The sequence below is a fragment of the Myodes glareolus genome, chromosome X, assembly GCF_982192425.1.
Source record: "Myodes glareolus chromosome X, mMyoGla1.1, whole genome shotgun sequence".
Taxonomy (NCBI): domain Eukaryota; kingdom Metazoa; phylum Chordata; class Mammalia; order Rodentia; family Cricetidae; genus Myodes; species Myodes glareolus.
Genome location: NC_142053.1, coordinates 35414919 through 35436555, shown reverse-complemented (window position 1 = coordinate 35436555; position 21637 = coordinate 35414919).

The following is a 21637-nucleotide window of genomic DNA, read 5'->3' as shown; positions in this document are numbered from 1 at the left end:
TTCCTAAATGCATCTTCTAGGAAAACCAACCTTCCTGATGTATCTGTCTTGCTTCTTCAAGCCTAGCTCTTACTAATCTGGTCCTGGTCTCCATCTCCCACCAGTTGTCAATATTCCTTGTCAGAACAAAGTCACATTTGTTAAATTCTTTTAACAAGTGTTCATATGTTATGCTCACATGTTTCCAAATCCTCAGAATTTGAATTAATATGAACAAAAATGTAAATGTTATTTGGATTAAATAATTATAATTTTAAGTGAATTAGTTGAATTAACAGATAAACATGTTTTTAATATGCTGGTGACTATGAGGTGAGGTGTGCATTCTTGTTACTTCAGAGATTTACTAGACTATCTGGACTGTCATAGTACTAATCCAATCAAGAATACAGAACATACAAACTGTAGCAAGCCATACCAGCGAGTTGCCTTGGTGGGTAACGATACTTCCTGCCTACCAGATAACCTTAGTTTAATTCCTGAACTTGCATGTGGGAATGCAAGAATCAACTCTTGTAAGTTCTCCTCTGATTTCCAATCACATACCCCATGACTTGCATACATATATGTGTGTGTTTGCAAATAGGATAATACAACATACATACAGAAAAGTAATCAATCAATTAATTTTAAAAGACTGGATAACTACCTAGTGGTATGTAGAACATATTGTTCTTTTGTTCAGTTATGAGCAAACATGTTGTGGCTAACAAGGTTCTGTAAATCTAATTGCAAAATATTTAATACAGTCTTATAAAAATCAATAGCTCAATATGTTTCAGCAGTGTATAGGAGACTGTATTTATTAAAAACTTTAGTTCTGGTTTTTATTTATATTTTATTAATGATAATGTTTTATTCTTTTGAGAATGTCAGGTAATATATTGTTAATACTTTTATTTTTGAGATTATAATATAGTTACATTACTTCCCCCATCTATTTCCTCACTTCAGATTCTCCCAGTGTCATTTCATTAAAGATTTTTTTTCCTCTCTCAGCTACCAATTTCAAAGTTACTTGGCTATAGTGTTGTTATTTTGTTTCTACTAGTCCTCTTCCATGGTTATATTTTGTCTGGTTTGAGCTTGGGCAAATTATTTTACATGCTGTCATAGTCTCTGTGAATTCATATGTGAATCTACCCTGGTGTGTATGAAAAATGCTATTTTCTTGATAAAATCTATCACTTCTAGCTCTTCCAATCTTTCCACCTCCTTATCCTCATAGATCCCGAGGCTTTGAGGGAATGATATAATATGGACATGCCATAAGGCTAAGTGCTCCATGGTATCACATTGTCCATTTTTGGGTCTCCTTGTTAATTACTGCCTACTTAAAATATTTTTCTGATTAGGGGTAAACAATATATTGATAGATGGGTCTAAAACATATCATTAGGAGTTGCTTATTGGTGTCTTCATTTAAGAGACTAGTAATAGTAGGTTTTCTTCAAGAGCACATGACATATTTAGTCTCAGGTTCACCACTACTTTTGCAATGATAGGTATGGATTTCATCCCATGGAGCAGGCCTTAAATATGATCAGAAATTGGCTAATTTTGTCTATGATACTCATATCAATGTCACACTAGTGGGTAAATCATGCAGACCAGTCATTATTGTAGCTCACAGAATACCATCAGTTAAATGCATTAATAATAAATTCTGAGTCTCTAATAATGAGCCATTGACACATTAAGGAAAGGAACCAAAGCACTTCCACTTGATATCATTTAACCAAGTGTGACTTTAGATCTGAATTCCCTAATTCATGCTCCTTGTGTCTTCCATTCTTCTGTCAGTCTGTTCCATATGTGATTAGTGCCGACCGGATGGTTGTTCTGTGAATCTGTCCCTATACTGAACCTGTTTTTAACTATGTATATATCTGTTTTGTGTCTACTGATTGTGTGATAATGTGTGCCTATATTTTCTGTTTTTATGGATCAGTACAAAAAACATCACCCAGAGCAAAAGAATTGAGGGGTAATTGCAGAAATTTTTAACAGTTTTAAAAGGGACTTAGTCACTGACTACAACTGACCTCAACTGACCAAAAACACAAACAGTATTACACACACCATTGGTTATCAACAATTTGGGTGGATATTCACTTTATAAGATGCTTCAAATCTTTATATTTGCTGTTTCAGCAGATGACACAAATTTATTACCCTGGGTCAGGAGCATGAAAGAGAGTTTAAGATTACAGGTACGTATTACCTTAAATTGTAAAAGTTGATTACATGGAAAAGTCAAGACAAGTTGGCTGGTTACATTGCTTCCTTAAAGGCAAGTTAAACAAATAGCCTGAGTATACAGAAGCATAGCAATCTTAAGTTAGAAGTGACCCCAGGGTGTATTATTTATTAACTCTGCAGGAAAATTTCCCAACTGTTAGGATGTAATGTATTTTTTCTGTAATATATAACCACAGCATGATTCATAGCTTGATGAGATTGATAGATAAGTTTCTCCTCTGATATCATGTATAACACCTTCCAACATTATAAACACTAACCAGTAAAGGTAGTATTTCCAGTTGAATACCACCTCAATTCCTTCATGTTCTATGACATAAGTATGTGGCATCTTCAACAACATACCATCAAGTTGTGGAACATAACCAACAGCATTGTCATTATTCTGCAGTGGAGGGGGAGAGGATGACTATGGGATTTCTTTGGCTAACAACAAAAAAATATAACCCATGTCTGGTACATTTAGAGTTTCATTTGGGAGCATAAGATACCTATTTGAGGTATTGTTTCCTCTGTTATATGGTAATTTATTTTCATACATCTATAGTTTTAGGACTCATTGACAGTCATAAATTTCCATACAGTTTTTCAAATGTCCTTTAGTGCTAGCAATCTTTCCCTATAGGGCACCCTTTATCTGTCCTCTACTCCCCAACCTCATTTAATCCTCCTGTCCTAATTTCCCCTTGATTCCTTTATAATACTCTCTTCTGTTCTACTCTTAGTTCTGTATTTGAAACTGCTAATTGAAAATAGAATATTTTAATAGCTGTTTATACTTTTATAATAGGCAGAAAATAAAATAACTTCTATAAATTTTATTGTATGTTCATGGGTGGGTATAAGTCAAAGTGAAGTCAGAAATACATGATGAATTTTCTGATAGCATTCTATATAAATTCACTGAAATAAAGGTAATAGGATCATCGTCTCCAGCCATCCTTGAAATTTAAATAACAAAGGGAGGACTATCCACTTATACTTTCTTTTGAATGTGATTTCAGATTACACTGTTGAAATATTTCCTCTTAGCTAAGAAAGAAAAAAATGATGAGTAGTCATATATGATTATCATTATCTTGTACTATTACTTTTTAAATGTCTCTTCAAAACAGAAGCATGTTTGTTAGAAACACTTTCTTGATTATTCATCAAGCTATATTAAACTAAATAGCTTAAAATAAGCTTTTTTAACGATGTGGCATGCAACAGGAAGAACAAAAGGAGGGTTAATACAAGCTGGACTAAACTGAATGTTGTCTCCTGTGTGCCTTTTCTAGGCTACTTAGCTCATTTCATCAGTTTCTTTGTTGTCAAATTTAATGAATGCATTGCATATTTATTGTATGGATAATAGGTATCAAGGCAGCAGACATAATAGGTACTCAATAACTTAGAGTTATTATTATCTTCATTTGTGTACTCTGCCTAGATGTTAAAGCAAAGAATGTGTCTTAAATAGTTACAGCTTTTAAATCACTTGAGCAAATGGTAATCGCTTCTCAAATTGCATCATCTCTTTTTCTTCAATCACTAAAGTAACACCTGGTATATTTTCCACAAACAAAAACATGATGTGAAGTTGGGAGAATATTATTGGTAAGTACTATGATAGACCTCTTGTTATTTTTGCTCCTTCTCCATTTAACTCAAAAATTTCTTTCTTCCCTGGTACCCAAAGCCCAGATTCCTCTACAGTTCTGAAAAACTGTGAACTATCATCACAAGTCATTTATAAATTTTCTAGTATTTGCTCTCAACAAAATGGGAACATTTAGTTTTGACCTTTAATAATTGAATGTCTCTGCTTATGTTCACTTGATTTATGACAGTTGTGTTGGCATAAGCACCTGTTACTATGAAGAATATTAAACTGTGGAGTGACAACTAAATAAGGAAAAAAGGTTGACTTTGGAAATCAATAAGATTATATCTCATATGTATCAGTATATGATAATCGATTGTTTATCCCTTAACCTGAAAAAAATGACATAACCTACATTAGAATTTTCCATGTATTCAAAATACAGGTGTGAAAAAAGATAATGAATTCTGTAACTTCACTTTAAAAAAAGCAATGTTTTATGGGTTGTGTGGGTTTGTGTTACTGGGTGTCTCTGTGTATGTTTTTTTTACTTGTTTTAAATTCAGTTTGCTTAGTGTTTTTGTATGCCTATTTGTTTTCTAAAGAGAAAGAAATAAAAGTAGGAAATTTTGTGGAGGCTAGATATCAGGACAGAGGTCTGGGTGGGTTTGGAGAAGCAGAAATTGTGATTAGAATACATTGTATGGAAAATTTTCAATAAAAAGAACATTCAATTACTTAAAATACATCTTTGAATGGTTAGAAGATAAAATGCTAAGTTTTGAATATGCTGCAATTATTTTCTAGAATTTCTAATGTGAAAATAAAAACTATTCTTTTCACAAGGGACATTCAGTACCACAAAGGTACTAATTATCTTAAATTTGCCAGAATTAAGAACACTGTTAGATGCCAAGTTGCTATCAGGTGCTTCAAACTGTCACAGTGCTAACAAAAGAACTATTTTTATGAGATGTACTTTTTATTTTTGAAAAGTTGTACCATTCAAAAGAAAAATAATAAAATATACTTTTGTCAACTTTTATATTTAATATTAAAGAAGTGAAGAACATTTTTGTTCTTAAAATCTGCATAAATAATATAATTAATCATACCTTAGATCACAAAAATCACAAATTCAGCACAAACCTAGGGTGCATAGAAGTTTCATGTGAAAGGAAGAGAAAGGAATTTCAATTTTACACTCACTGTGCATCCAGCTTTAAGGTTTTGGAAATAAAATATTGTTTATTTTAAATCTTAATTATAAATTTTAGTTTTAAATAGTCTGGTTTTAATTTATTTCAATAATCATGTTTAATAATTCTTATAATTTGTTTTCCTTACTTGCATAATTTTACATTAGAATAAACTTAAACATAATGATGAAAATTATGAAGATCAAGCTATATCATAAAGAAGAAAGAACTTTTTCTCTCAAAATGCCTCAACAAACATTTTTTTGCTCCCAAAATGTGTCCCTTTACCCAACTCATTTGCCTGTTCTTGGTACCCTTTCCCTCCTACTGTTTAACTTGTCCAGTCTTGGTATGAAGTTGTGTACCTAGACATATTGTAACTTGTTATGCTGTATTTGGTTGCTATCCTTGGGAGACCTGCTCTTTTCTGAAGGGAAACTGAGGAATAGTGGATATGGGCAAAAGAAAAGTTGGTGGTTGTTGGGATTGGGATGAGAGAAGAGAGTGAAGGCTGTTGTTAGGATAAGCTGTATGAGAGAGAAATAAAAATGAAAAGAACAAAAAGAGCTAACCTAGTCAAAGACAGTAACTTTCTTTTCTCTAATATGTCAAGCAAGTGTTGTATTTCTTAAAATCACAAGCCATTGGGGTTTTATGTGTAGAATATGTTTCTGCAAGACTCAAAGCTTGTTCTGTATTCTCCGAGAAGTTGAGACTACAGGTTTCATCTGTTAATGGGGTGCCAATAGCAGTATGTTAAATCTAAAGACATTAGTGGTGCCTAAGGATGTCTAACAATGCTCTGCTTTTAGTATGAAAACATAGATAGTCAAAATATGTAGCGAGTAGAATACTGTGTTACCAAACCCACCTTCGACAGTCACAAAAGATACCATATTTTTATTTTGTCTGTGCAATGACTTCCCTGACTTTAAACCTTTGTCCATTTGAGATATTAGTTTCTAATCCAATGACATGCTTTACAGACAGTTTTTACTTATGTCTGTATCTTAAAGTGTTTTTTGCTAAGTATTTCTATAAAAGTTTCTAAGTTTTAGATCTAAAATTAAAGTAGTTAATCCATTTTTGAATATATTTTTAAACAAGATCAGAGACAGCAATCTACTTTCAAACTTCTGTCCTGAACCCACTACCACTTATGGAAAGAGCTGTCTTTTTGTTTCAACATTTGCTTTTAGCACCATTGTTGAGAATCACATTACCTTAGGTGCTTAGATTTGCTAGCAGGATATCTCTTCTGTCCTGTTGGTCTGTGTACCTATTTTTGTGCCTGTATCTTTCTATTTTTGTTAGTTTTGCTATCTACAATAATGTAAACTCTGGTACCATTATATTTAATATATTTATATATTATAAAATGTATAGTCATTTTGCTCAGGACTTTGACTGTTTGATACCTCTTTGCTTTTGTGTAAATTTTATTGATTTTTTAAGTGCTCAATCCTCATTCCAATCAGAGAAAAACAAAACACATTGTAACAACAGTATGCTCATAAATTATCTGGCACTTGTTGATGGGAGAGCGGGCCCTTTGTTTCGTCATGCTCAGCTAGCTTAGCCCCCAAAATAACCACACAAAAATTGTATAAAATAAATTACTGCCTGGTCCATTATCTCTAGCCTCTTATTGGCTCACTCTCACATCTTGATTTTACCCATATCCATTAATGTGTATTGCGACTTGACTGTGGCTTACCAGCATGAGTCTGAGTCTAACCAGCCTCTGACTCTGCTCTTCTTCCCAGCACCCAGTTCTGTCTTTCCTGCCTACCTAAGTTTCTGCCCTATCAAAAGGCCAAGACAGTCTCTTTATTCAACCAATGAAAGAAACACATCCTACACCAGGCACTGTCTGTTGCTTATTGTTTTGCCTATCAAGGATCACTTCTTAGATGCAGTGCTGCAACAACTGAGAAGTTTCCCTAACAAATCAGGAGCAAATGCTGACTCCAATGGCTCATGCAGTATGACATGCTTCCTTCAATACTCTCTCCCTCATTCTTATCTTTTGTACCTAGGTGCTACAAATGTCTAATCCTGGGGGAAGTCCCTAGGATTGTCAGTGATTCAGATTCTGGAACATTTACTGGAGGGATCGAAATAAAGGAACTTGCTCTCAGTACTTGTAGAGTCCAACCACCACAACAGTAAACCACTTTCTTGCAGGGATGAGGCTCAGGAAAGGATGGAACTAGGAAGACATTGGCCTGAGCTCTTATGCACATCCGGCAGCAAATTCTCCACAGCTTAGAATCAGTTTCAGAGGTCTGACATACTAGTAAGCATGGGCTCAAACCTCTTAGTCTTTACAGTAAGCCTTGAGAAATAGTATTTTCCATAGTTGATTTATATTTTTATTTCATCATCAGTGCTGAGAATGCTACATCCTGTAAATATGTTCTAAACATGGCAGAAGTGTGTCAAAGGTCGTTTTAGATAGTGCTTGGAATTCTGTCTTAATTCCAAGCCAGGCTTATTGACTGTATTTTTTGGAAACTAGAATGAGCAACTCAAACAGCCAATTATTTAAATCAAATGTGTTAACATTATTGTATAAAACTGTCAAAAAATGATTGCAAGAAATTTTATTAGAAGTCTTTACTTTGAGTTCCTAAACCATTATCTGCTACACATAAGAGTCTCAAACGTGAGACAGGTTGTTTCAGTTTGTTTTTGTAGGGTGTCATATATCATGAAAGCATTCAAAGTATAAAGTACACATGTTGCATAAGACCCATTTATGCAGTCAAGGTGCCAGGTGATAGCATAACAGAGGCAAATGCCGAAAAGAAAACACTGAGTTACTTATTTTTGTTTTAATTAAGTTTTAGTTTTTGAGCAATTGGAATGTGTTTGCTGTCCTCCATAGTTTAAGAGCCTATTTATTGTCTTCTTCTATGGGTGGACATGAAATATTTTCTAATTTTCACTGACAGAAAAAATTAAACTTAAGAATTCTCATTCTTTATATGATTCCTATCAGCTCCTTGTGCATACTTTGATTTTTTTATTTAAAACAACTTATTATTAAAAATTAAAAGTTAACCATTTAGTTTATCTTCCATTCATTCCCACTCCTCTAAACCTATTAAAATCTGCTCCGATTAAATTATAAGCATTTTATTGTAACAAAAAGATAAAATGGCTATTACAGACATTGTCTTTATATGTTTGGATTACTGGAGGAACAAGAGTTCAAAAATATGAGCTACATGAGACTTTCTCTCAAAAACCACAATAAATAAACAAAACAAAGTCTTTGACTATACAAATACAGACACTTTTCTTTTGTAATATTAGCCATTAACCTACCTTTCTTTTTCTTTTTTTCAAATTTTGACAGTAATTTAATAAGATAATTCATTTACATCAAATTAATTTTGTTAAAAACGCAAACTTAAATAGAGAATTCCAGGCAAATGGTTTTCCAAAATCAATCTGAATATTTCATTTGACATATTTTAAGGAAAAACAAATATTTAATATTTGAACAGTCTAATAAGAGAACCCAGACAACAAGGAGGACTCTAAGAGAAACATTCATAGATCTAATCTACATAGGAGGTAGAAAAAGACAAGATCTCCTGAGTAAATTGGGAGCATGGGGACCTTGGGAGACGGTAGAAGGGGAAGGGAGATGCAGGGAGGGGGGCAGAGAAAAATGTAGATCTCAATAAAAATCAATAAAAAATAATAAAAGAAGTAATCTAACTTCTATAACAGCAGAGTATAGAATATCAATAGAACTTTTCTAGACCAATTAATGACTCAAAACATAAACATTAAGAATTAAGAATTTGATTATTCCAAATCCTATGGCAGTGGAGAGAGTTCCAAGCTAATCTCAAAAATATTTTGAGTTTCTTCTTAATGGAGAATGAAAATTCTGTAGTCAAATTCTCTAATATGATCAGCACAAGCCATTGAAATTCTATTAACCATAGCTTTGGTTACTCTAGATCCATCCACCATTAACTAAAACTCTTCTTCTGAAAACCAATCTTTGATTTTTCTTTAAAATTTATGTATTTTAAGTTTATGTTTTTAACAAAATTAATTTGATGAACATGTTTTGATTTTTATAACAAGTCTCCATTTTTTTAATTTTTCATAATATTTGATGATAAAAGAGGATTCTACTCTTTAAAGAAGATTTGGGGGAAGGAAAACCATACTCAGAATAGACTAAATGAAAAAAAATCTGTTTTCAATAAAAATAAATTTTTATACATTTTTAAATCTAAGTGAGGAATTCTATCTTTTTATTTACATATGTTTTCATATGTACTTTTCTAAAATATTATAGACATAGAGACAACTGCTTATTTTCTAGGTTTCACTGTTTCAAAAAGGATTAACTCATTGGTCCTTATTAGTCTCTGCCTACTTTAGATCTTATTGAAGATTCATTTTAGGTGTTTTCCCTCCACTTTTCCCTTTCTTCAAACTAGCATTTCTGCTTTGACCTCATGAAACATCTCTATCTCTGTTATTTTATGCATTCATCTATAATAAAATCATTTGCTTATGGACAGAGAGTTGGTTCAGTCTGTAAATGTTATCCCATTAAGTCTGATATTTTTGGTTTTCTCCAAAGGACTCACATGGGATAAAGAAAAAAAAACTCCTATAAATTTTCTCCTAACTTACACTGTGTGCCATGGCATGCCTGTGTGAAGTTTAAAATATAAAAAGGTTTGCTTAAATGTGGGCTTTTATTCCATTAAAAAACATTAATATTACTTATATATGTATCAGCAGAGTTTATTTAGTTTAAGGTCTGATGTCCTCTAGGTACTTAATGGTAAATTGGCTAAGCGTATCTTACAGATAATTCTTATTATGCTACTATATATGCAAAATAATGCTATATTAAGTAATTATTTTTGAAAGGAAAACTATGCATTTTCTAAGCATATTATTCCATTACACTTTTCTAATAATACACTAAATAGTACTATATCATTTTAATCATGAAGAAATGAAGAGCCCAAGAGCTTAAATGATTTTTCTCACCTTGAATGCTTAAGTAACAGTCTCATGCTACAAAGTATTCTGTGACTTTCATAACATTTTTATCTAATCTTTTAGTCTTATTCTAATATACAGCTTCAAGATCTTCTCTTGTTCACGTCCCCAGCAATTGTGAAAATTCAAGATTTTTCCTTACGATCAAATAATATGTAACACATAAACAAAAAATTAAGAAGTTGATAATCATCTGGGATATATGTTTAAATAGTGAAGTAAGTTCAAGACAGTCAAGGTGCCAACTTGTATATAATAGGAATATACTCATTAACAAAACTTTCAGCTATAATCTAAGAAAAGTGTTTCAATCAATGTTAAGGTTATAGAAAGCATTCTAATCAAGGTAAAATAGAAATGAAAAATGCATTACCCATATTAAATTGACAATGCAATTGATGCTTATTATAAACGTAAGTAAAATGAAAAATTTTAACTTATTAAATTACTATTAAGGTGTATTTTGAATAGAAAAATATAAAAAGTATGCATCCATATGTTATACCAAATTATAAGTTCTTATAGAATATCATCTAGAAAAGAATCATTATGGACCTGGAAAAATAATACAAGAAATTGGTATAATAAATGCTTACTTGTTTAAAAGTTGTCAAATAATTAATAGAATTTTAAGTAAATTTTAAAGCACACAGAAGGAAATGAAAACAGAAGAATCAAATTCTTAAAAACAAACTTTACTCAATATTTATTCTCTAATACAGCAAATTTCAATAGCAAATTTTTCTACAAGGGGCATTTTCATTTGAAGTCTAAGGAGCTTTTATGAAATGTAGTGCCTATGGCAGCATCTGAGTACGCACCTATCTGTTATATGTTCACCAGGAGGATTGAACAAGAACTGATCCTTTGAAATAAGCAAATAAATTACAGTTGAAGGAGGAAATCGTCAAGTGAAATTTTATGACAAGGAATCCTTAATAGTTTGCTATTGTTTTCTCTACATCAGAAAAATCAGAAAGATCTCTGTTCCACTGGAGAAATTATTCACAAGCTATAGTCATGAGGTCAGAGAAGAAAAATGAAAAAGGATAATGAACATCCTCTGATTTGGAGATATTTCACCATAGCATTTGACCATATTCCCATGCAGTAGCTTTACATTCTAATTTATTTCCTAAGATATTTTAGACAAGACTAAAATTTTATTTTATATGGTTTTACTAATAATTTTTCTTTATTACTGAGGATCCGATCTATGGATACAAAGGTTTTGATGATATTCGCCACTGTGCCAATTACAATTTCTTTGGTATCTCACCAAATATCCCCATAAAAACTTCCTACCTTCTTTTCTTTTAATTACCCAATCCTTATTGCCTATATGTAATATGACTGGCAATCCAGTAGAACATGAACTAAATACCAGGGTTCATAATATTGAAGAAAAATGATTGTCCATTCCTCAGAAATGATAAACTCCCAATTTCTATTCAGCTAATTGTGTACAATACTCATCCATGAAAGAATATTGATTGATTTGATTTGATGTAGGTCTTATGCACATAACAACAGATGCTATGAGTATATGAGTATGGTGACCGTGATGTGCAATAAGGCCTTATTTTATAGCATTCTGCTCCATTTCCTGCTCTTACAATCTTTACTCCTATCTTTTAAACAATGCTCTGTGAACCTTGGCAATGAATCTGTTATGAATACATTCCATCTCAGTTTGAATACTTCATAGTCCCTTATTCTTTTCATTTTGACCAGTTATAAGTCACTGAATTATCTGATATTCAATGCAAAAGGAAATTCTCTAAGAGACATGAGAACTGCACCAATCTATGACTATACAGATAACTATTTAGAAGACAGTTTGATTTTGATACTATATCTATCTAGAAAGTATTAGTAGGTAATCTCCTTAGGCATATGGCATACCCAGGCACAGATTCTTAGCCACCATTACAATACTAGGCATAAGTTCCCTCTTTTTTGGGCTTTTTCAAGACAGGGATTCTCTGTAGCTTTGGAGTCTGTACTGGAACTTCCCCTGTAGACCAGGTTGCTTTCAAAATCACAAAGATCTGCCTGACTATGCCTCCTGAGTGCTGGGATAAAAAGCATGAACTACCGTTACTCAGCGTTAAATTGGAATGATTCAATAATTAAAACCTAGGCTCACAACTAAAAATATAAGCTCTCTTGTATAGAACGGGCCATGTTAGTTGTTCAATAATGGCTGGTATACTATTGTTCTAATGGGTATATCTTACCAGGTTTATTATTATTCTACAACACAGTGTTCATATGTGGGTAAGATTTTTTATTTTTTTCCCTAGCCAGCTGCATATAACTCTTCAACATTATGAAAGCAGCCAATAGAGAGAAAGCTTCTTGGTCAGTATCATTTTGATTCCTACATTCTTCATGACTATGTATGATGTGTTCATTAAAATGTCTTACCATTGAATTTTCTTTGGAAGCCAAGAACAATGACAGTAGTGTGCATTGTTAGAAATCTTTTTGATCTGCATGAACAACAATTCAGACAATAAACATTTATCATTTTGAAGCCAGTCAACATTAGAGAGGGGTCCTCTGGTAGCAGATGAGTGTGAGTACAAAGACCAACAACCAGACATTAAGCAGAGGGGGAGTCTAAATAGGAGGACTTCATCAGGTTCCTACCCTTGGATATTGGGAAACCCCATGGAAGAAAGAAAAAAAAGATTTGTAGGAGTCATATGGGGTGGAGCAAATCAGATAACATGGCCCATTGAATCAAGAAAGCAGGGCACCTATGGACTCACAGAGATTAAAGGGTCAAGCGTAGGGTCTGCAAAGGTCTGTACCAGGTCCTCTGAGTATATGTTGTGACTGTTAGCTTAGTATTTTTGAGGGATTTGTAACTGTGGGAATAGGTATGTCTTTGACTCATCTGCCTGCTCTTGGAAATAATTTCCTTCTGTTGGGTTCCCTTGTCCATCCTTGGTCTAATAGATTTGCCTTTTCTTATTGCATTTTGTTTTGTTGTGTTTGCTATTTCCTCTTAGAGGCCTGCTCTTTTCTGAAGAGAAAAAGAGGGGGAATGGATATACTGAGAAAGGGAAGGTGGGGAGATGTGGCACAACTGAGAATGGTGGAGGGAAGGGAAACTATGATTAGGATGGATTGTATGAGAGAAGAATCTATTTTTGATACATAGAAAAAATAAAAAAGTCATTTGGAAGGAGTTTTATCCTCTCAATGTGTGGTAAAAACCATATATATATATATATATATATATATATATATATATATATATATATAAGCTTATAAAACAACTGATGTCTTAACATTTTTATCAAGCATTCTAGTGCTATAAGGGTAGTTTCCCCTACCCTTCCCCAGTTTTAGCCTCCAATACAAGTTCTTCTGAGATGGTTCATTTGATTAAAACACTTGCTCCCAAGAATGATAACCTCAGCTTGATTCCCAATACCTGAAAGTTTCAAAAAAAAGATTATTCTCTAAGTTTCATACTTATTCAATAGTATACATGTAAGCAAGCATAAGTGAACCACAAGTAAATAAACAAATGTAATTGTTTTTTTCAAAACAGCTGAAAAATATTAATATTGACCTAAAAGAACAATTCCAGATGTGTTATGCTATCACATTTAAAAGTACACCACAAATCAAAACAATCAAAACATCATAGTATAAGCTTGAAACAAACACATAATGTATTGGGATTAATCATTTTATGAAAAATTATTATTTGACAAAGTTGCCAATAAAACAATAGGCGAACTGTAGGCATCACTGAATGATATTTGACTTACTGGATATCTCCATGTCGAATGAAATTTTATCTCTATTTCACTCCCATTTAAATATAGACTCATAGTGACACAAAGGCTTAAATATGATATCTGAACCTGTAAAATTTTTAAACAAACACAAAGATATATGCTATTACATTGGTCTAGATAGTGATTTCTTAAATGTGATATAAAAACACAGAAAGCAAAAGCAAAAATAGACAATAAGATGGAATCGTACTTATAAAATCACCTTTATATTCAAGGAAATAAACAGCAAAGTAATGATCAAGTAAACCAAATGAGAGAAAATTATTTAACTTCTACATTTTTATAGGGCTGTAATATAAAAAAATATTCAAAAAGAAGAAAAACAAATAGTATTAATAATGGACAAAGTATATTTGTAGATATTTCTACACAGAAATCTACAGGTAGCCAACATATAAGTTAACATATAATTAAGATGATCTAGAAAGCAAAATTTTGGATATAGATTAAAAACAATTAATTCAGCATTCCAAAAAGAGTAATAAGATAGGAAAGGGGGAGTGGGATATTCTATTTACAATTCTGCCCAAAATATTGTCTTAATATCACACTTGTGCTTCACATTCCAAATAACTCAGATCAAATTATTATGTAATACTTGAGTTTCATCTCAAGACAGAATTAGCTGTATGAATACAATAAAATTCCTTAATTAAAGAAAAATATCATCTCGTTGTATAACACAAAATCTAGGATTTTCTCATTTACAGTGTTGAAAACACAAGCCAACTTAATCATATCTCAGGAGAAATGAAATTCACTAGAAAGTGACTGGAGAGTGACCCAAGTATTTGAATTAGCATGCAAGAATTTTAAAGTATCTAAAATACCAGGAATAAAAGAAAACCATTCTTTGTTTACTATGAATTAAAAGGAGAGAAACTATGAACAAGTACTTTTTGTAAATAGAAGATTAAAAGGGATTGCATGGCTTATAATTTTCAGATGATTTTTAAGATATAACAATGGAAATTAATGTTTAAATATCCCTTTAGAACCACAACAAAACATCTAACGTACGTCTAACAGCAGCGGTTTGAAAGAAAATGCCCCCCAAATAGAGTGGCACTATTAGGAAGGTTAATTCGGAGTGGGTCTAGACTTTTTGAAGGCAGAATATCCATATGGAGGTGTATTTTGATGTCTCATATATGCTCAAGCATCACCCACTATTACAGTTTATTTCCCATTGCTAGGAAGTCAAGATGTAGGACACTGAGCTACTTCTCCAGCACCATCTCTGCCTACATCTCACCATTTGAAACCATGATGATAATTTCTTAAAATGCATGCAACCCCAAGTAAATGTTTTCTATTTTCAGAGTTGGCATGGTCATGGTGTCTCTTCACAGCAAGAGAAACCCTAATTAAGTTGGAAGTTGGTAATAGTAGTGGGATATTGCTGTGATAGACTGACCATACTTTTGTCTGAAGGACTATGGACCTTGGGATTGTGGAACAGAAAATCATTTGAGTGCTTTAAGTGCTGCTTAATGGGTCATACTAGTAGGGAGATGGAAGGAGGGTGTTATTGAGCGTGATTTGAAGTGTAGGTCAGTAGAGGTTTCAGAGGAAAAAATAATCTATGGCCCAGATATTGCTCTTGTGATGTTTTGGTGAAGGATGTGACTACTTTTTCCCTGTATCTGAAGAGTCTGCATGAGGCTGAAGTGAAGAGATTTGGATTAATTCTTTTGGTAGAGAAAATCTCAAAACAGCCTAGTATAGACTCTGTCATATAGTTATTAGTGTTAATTCTAAGGAAGATTTATAAAGAAAAGGACAAAGTTAAGAAAGTAAAAATACAAAATGTGTCTGAAGAGATTTAAAGAGAAAAGAATCACCAGGAAGTAGAATGGAGCTAAGTCTTGTGTTAAAGGAGATGAGCAGATAAAGAAATTGAATAAAGGGAGTGGTGACTTCAAGGGGAGATCTCACCCAGCTAAATTTCCAACTTGTAAAAAGGAACTAAAGAAAAGTTTAGAGCTGGGTGTGTTGGTGCTTTAATCCCAGCACTCAGAAAGCAGAGGATGGTGCTTTTCAGAGTTCACGGTCAGCCTAGTCTACAGAGCAAGTTTATTGCTGATGACAATGTGCTGTGAGTATACCAAAAATTTGTATGTTATATCCCAGGGGAATCAAATCAACAAAATACAACTGTAGTGCTAATGATTTCCTATTATTCAGCAGGTACTACATATATTTGGAATTTTTTGGGGTCACCAGCTCACAAATAATGACATTGGGACTTTTAATAATTATGAAAGCTTGGCCTTAACTTAGGTCTTTCACCAAGTAGCTCTTATAACTTAAATTAACTTTTTTCTATTAATCTACATTCTGCTATGTGGTTCACTTCCTGTCTTCTATATCATATGCCTGAATTCTTCAGTTTCTCCTGCACACCTAGATTCATCCCGAGTTCTTTTCTTTTCCGGAAAGTCCCATCTAGTCTCTTGTGACTAATTATTGGCTGTTGAGATCTTCATCAAATCAATCACAGTGAAACATCTTTACACAGGGTAAACAAATATTCCACAACAGCTAACAACATATGAATTTTTGGTATTTCTGTACATTTAAAAATGCATCTTGCTAGCTTCCATCCTCTACTCCCTCACTTCCGCTCCCCTCAACACATGTTCCCTCTCTTCTACTAATTTGTCAGTTTTCAAAAATATATTATTTCCATATATTGCTACACATGCACATATGCCATTCACTGCACTAATGGCTATGTTCCCTTCAAAGAAAAGAGATTCTTCCTCCTTCAGTATCAGATAACCAGCTAAAGGTGGGACCTCTGGAGCCCCTTCCTAATTCATATTAGTATTTGTTACTCTCTGAGCCTTGTGTAATTCTTGGGCAGTAAATGACTGCTGCAGTGAATTCATGTTTTAAACAGCCAAAAAAGGTTCAGAGACCAGCCTTTCACAGCCCAGCTCTCTTATAGCCACTAACTCTTTACATTCTTTCCACCACTTTGTTTGCAATGCATTCTGAGACTTGGGTGATAATTCTCACTTTATGACTGAACACTCACAATTGTGTTTTTCTGGGCAGTAGAATAGTTATGTTTCCACATTATTCACTACTCACTGTGGTAAGATGCTTCTTTGACTCAGGGTAAGAGCATCATAAATCTATGGCATTGGCATAAAGATTTTGAAGGCCACTTTGACAGCATTATCATTTATCAAAACAACATCAAACTTTTGTCCCTTAGGGCCTATAGCTTTCCCAACCATGTTTTTTGTTTTGTTTTGTTTTTTGTTTTTTTTTTCCATGTATGAAGCACTAATCATTTTCTGTGGCTCAGACCTCAAATCAAACTGAGAGAACAATTGCTTGTTCCCATAAACTATTTTGTCACTATTGCACCAGTGGACACATCTTGCCTTGTAGATTGATATTTTACCATTCAAAGTCCTGTGCTGAAAAAGACCATTGATGCCTTTCTTCCCACAGTAGGCTTCATAATACATTCTAGTGATACAGAAGAAATTATAGTAGTAAAAATATTGATTTCTCTTTATTCTGTAGTCAAAGTGTGTCATTCCTTCTGTATTAAAGACTTAATATCATTTTGTGATGAGTAATCAAGAATAATGGAAATAATCTGTCTTGATTTAGGTGCCACAGGGACCCTGTTGGCCAATAACTCATAGTGAACTTAACAATGTTTAGTACTATGATTTTTATTAAATAACTCCATGTCCTCTTTGATCAACATTGTTTGTCTATGAGATGTACCTCTGTAAAAACTTATTATGGTGAATTTAAGGTGTTTTTCTTGTATTTTAGTAATATATTTATAAAGCAAAAATAGGAACTATCTAGAATACTGGCTGACTATTGCTCAAAGGAAAGCAAGTTATGTTAAATTTCTTCAATATGTACATATCTTGATTTGCTATAATTTTACAGTTCTGATGTTTTCCTTATTTTGCCTTATTTGGTTTTTGAGACAAAGTGCCTTGAATCTGAATATAGCATTTTAAAATGGAAATTTTTTTAGAACAAATGAAGCTACTATATAAATAAACAAATACATTTATAGAAAATAGAAAAAGTCAAAGTCCAAATAAAAGAATACTAGAGGTATTGCTATTGCTGTATTCAGTATATTTTATAGATATATAGTAATAAAAAATGGGGGGTACTGGTACAAAACCAGTACATTGAACAATAAACAAAATAGAAGACCTAAATATGAGCACCTATAAATACTATCATGTTATATTTGATAAATAGCTTATTCACACACACACACATACACACGTGAAAAGATAGCATTTTCAACAATTGGTGCCTGGAAAATGGTATGTCCACAAGCAGAGGAATGAAATATATATTTAGGAAAGTATATATTACTTTACACAAAAGTTAGTTCCAAGTGAGTCAAAGATCACATTTTGAAATCTGAAACACTAAAGCTACTAGTAAAAATAAAAGCAATGCCCTATAATATATAAATGCAAGAAAGGACTTTCTAAAATAGATTACATTTACTCAAGAATTAAGAACCAATTGACAAGTGAGACGTCACATATACTGGTAAGAAACAGAAGACTAATTGAACTGAAGGCCCATTAAAAAGGAAAGAAATCATGATTGGTACTAGAAACTTACCAAACTTCCTGAGGCTAATAAGGTCATATATCTTAGATAAGAATTTATTGTGGACATTTTGTTAGGCCATCATAATACCTTACTATGTTCTAAATATTACCCTTATACTCACATATATATGTAGTTACCAGCCCTTATCAAAGAAGTCTATATTTATGGCAAATGGGGACAATTACAGAAAATCACAACTGGATGCAATAAAGAGAGGAACGGACTATGGCTAATTAATATGAATCAGACAATGACAATAAGAATAGCCATGCTGACAAAGAACTACAGGAATGACTGCTGGGAGAGGAAGAATTAGCATCTCCATGGAAGGAGCTACCTTATTGGTTATCTAATACAAAATGGTAGGTGCTGAAACCATAACACACGAACAACAAAAAAGGACTATGAAGGATATATTTATATGTTTGTACATACATAAGAAAATATACACACCAATGATAATTTTAAAAAGAGTGTATTATATGTGTTTGAGACAAATGGCTGGAATTGGAGGTAATGCTAGGGAGATAAAAGGGAAGGAAGAAAGTAATACACTATTTTAATTAAAAATGTATAATTTTAGAAAAAAATATCAGTTGTCAATTTAATGTCCAGCAAATGGTCCCTTAAAATGAAAAGAATATAAAAACAGCATCATTTCCTCATAAGTTGTATGAATAAATTTGATCACTGAATAAAAATTACTATAACATTATATAGTATTTAAGATGATGATGCTATTTAAATTTCATAATGATGCAAAGGAGTTTCAGCAAGCCCCTACACTTCATAAAAAGTGGTATAATATATTAGTACTCAGAGAAATCACTTCAAAAATTACAGAAACTTACACATAAATTTGTCATAAATAAATTAAAATGGAATTCTAAACACAGTTTTAAGACTGGATACATACAAAAAAGAGTAATTAGACCCAGTGTGAAAAATAAAACTAATTATAAATAGACAAATAAAGCTAAGCATCAATGCATAAATAGTTACTTTACATATACATTGTGGAAATACATTCAAGACAAGGAATATAATAAAGATTAAACAGAATTAAAAAGAATACAAACAAGCCCACAAATAACTTTTAGTTTTGGCTGTTCTGCTCTATAGTCTGTCCCTTATCCCACTTTTCTCTTTCTCACCCTTTCTGATCTCACTCCAGCCCCATCACCTTGTCCATTCATAACTGTTCTGTTTCTATTTCACAGTGAGAGCCACAATTCTCCCCCAGTGTCTTACTCTTTGCCCAACTACTCTGGATGCGGATTGTAATAAATTTCTCAATGAGTTAACAGCTAACATCTACACATAAATAAATGCATGTCATATTTATGTTTCTGGGTTTAAATAACCACACTAGGGATAATTTTTTTCTAGTTCCATCCATTTACTTTGGAATTTCATGATTTAATTTTTTTAACAGATAAGTAATGTATCACTGTGTAAATGTAGCATATTTTGTTTAATCATTCATCCTTAATTGAAAAACTAGTTAGTTTTCAATTTCTGGCTCTAATGAGCATGTTTGAGTGAATTTCTCTGTGGTATGATGAATAATCTTCTGGGTGTATGTTTAAGAGTGGTATAGATTAATCGTGAGGTAGAACAATTTGCAACATCCTAAAAAAAAAGGTCTTATTGGTTTCCATAGTGGCTTACTGAAGATGTAAGTCACAAACAATCCCATATCAGCTTGGAATTATGATTAATAGAATGGTTGTTTATTCAAAGGGGAAAAAGTTACAGATCACCATCCCATATAACAGCCCCTCTGCACGATCAGGAAAGGAGTCTAGGAGCCGAAGTGGAGATGAAAGTCAGAGAGAGAATGGAGGACAGCCTCTGCTTTTTTAAAGAGAGAGAGACCACACCCCAATGGGCTGGTATCTCAGCAGCTATTGGATGAAGGAGCAGAAGAAGCTTCCACAGCACCTCTCCCTTTTGTTTAAGTAAGAGAGTTCTAAGCCTATTACGAAATTATATACAATAAGTTCAAATATCCTATTCTAACTAGCTTAAGTCTTGTATAATAAATAACTTGGCCAAGTCATGAGAGGAAAGTAACTACATTTATATAGTCTTCAACCCCATTGAAGATCTGAGAAGGAAAATAATGTTACCTGAGTAATTAGGAAGTGCAACCAAACAACTTCCAAAACATGCAACAAATCACAGAGACAACAGGCTACCTGGGCAACCACCCAAAGTCATGTCTGCAGCATTGAAGCAACCAAATTTCTCTAAGGCCTAATGTAACTGACATACCATTTTCAAAAGCAAGAAACTTTTCAAAACTATCTTACCCTGTCTTGGCAGGATATGACAGTCCTGTTTTATCCATTTACAGATACTCTGTATCTCTGTCAGTGTTTGAGGTACCAGCCAGAACCCCATTCACTGTGCCACTCTGTTGCATAAGGAAGCAGTGGGCTGCATTCCCGGCAGGATCCCTGCTCCCCAGCTAGTTTACACCTGAAATAATTACAAGGAAATTGTATTCTTTTAAACACTGCCTGGCCCATTAGTTCTAGTCTCTTATTGGCTAATTCTCACATCTTGACTAACCCATTTCTAATAATCTGTGTAGCACCACAAGGTGGTGATTTACCGGGAAAGATTCAGCATGTCTGACCTGATGGCTGGTTCCATGGCATCTGCCTCATTGCCTTCTTCCCAGCATTCTGTTTTGTCTACTCCACCTATCTAAATCCTGCCCTATCAATAAGCCAAGACAGTTTCTTTATTAACCAATGAAAGTAACACATAGACAGATGATCCTCCTCCATCAGCTTACAAGTTTTCATACCTACCAGCAATGATTGAATATTCCACTTACTCCACATCCTTGGCAGCATGAACTGTTATATTTTTTTTTGAATTTGGTCATTCTGGTTGGTATAAATCTGTTGCTGATCATTTTTTTTAATCTTTGGGTGCCTGACACCAAGCTCCCAAATAAATACATGGAGATTTATTCCTACCATGAATACGCAGCCTTAGGTTGGTTTTTTTCTAGCCTGTTTTTTCTAACTTAAGCTATCCTGTTTTCCTTTAACTACATTTTGACTCTGAGCTTTTTACCTCTC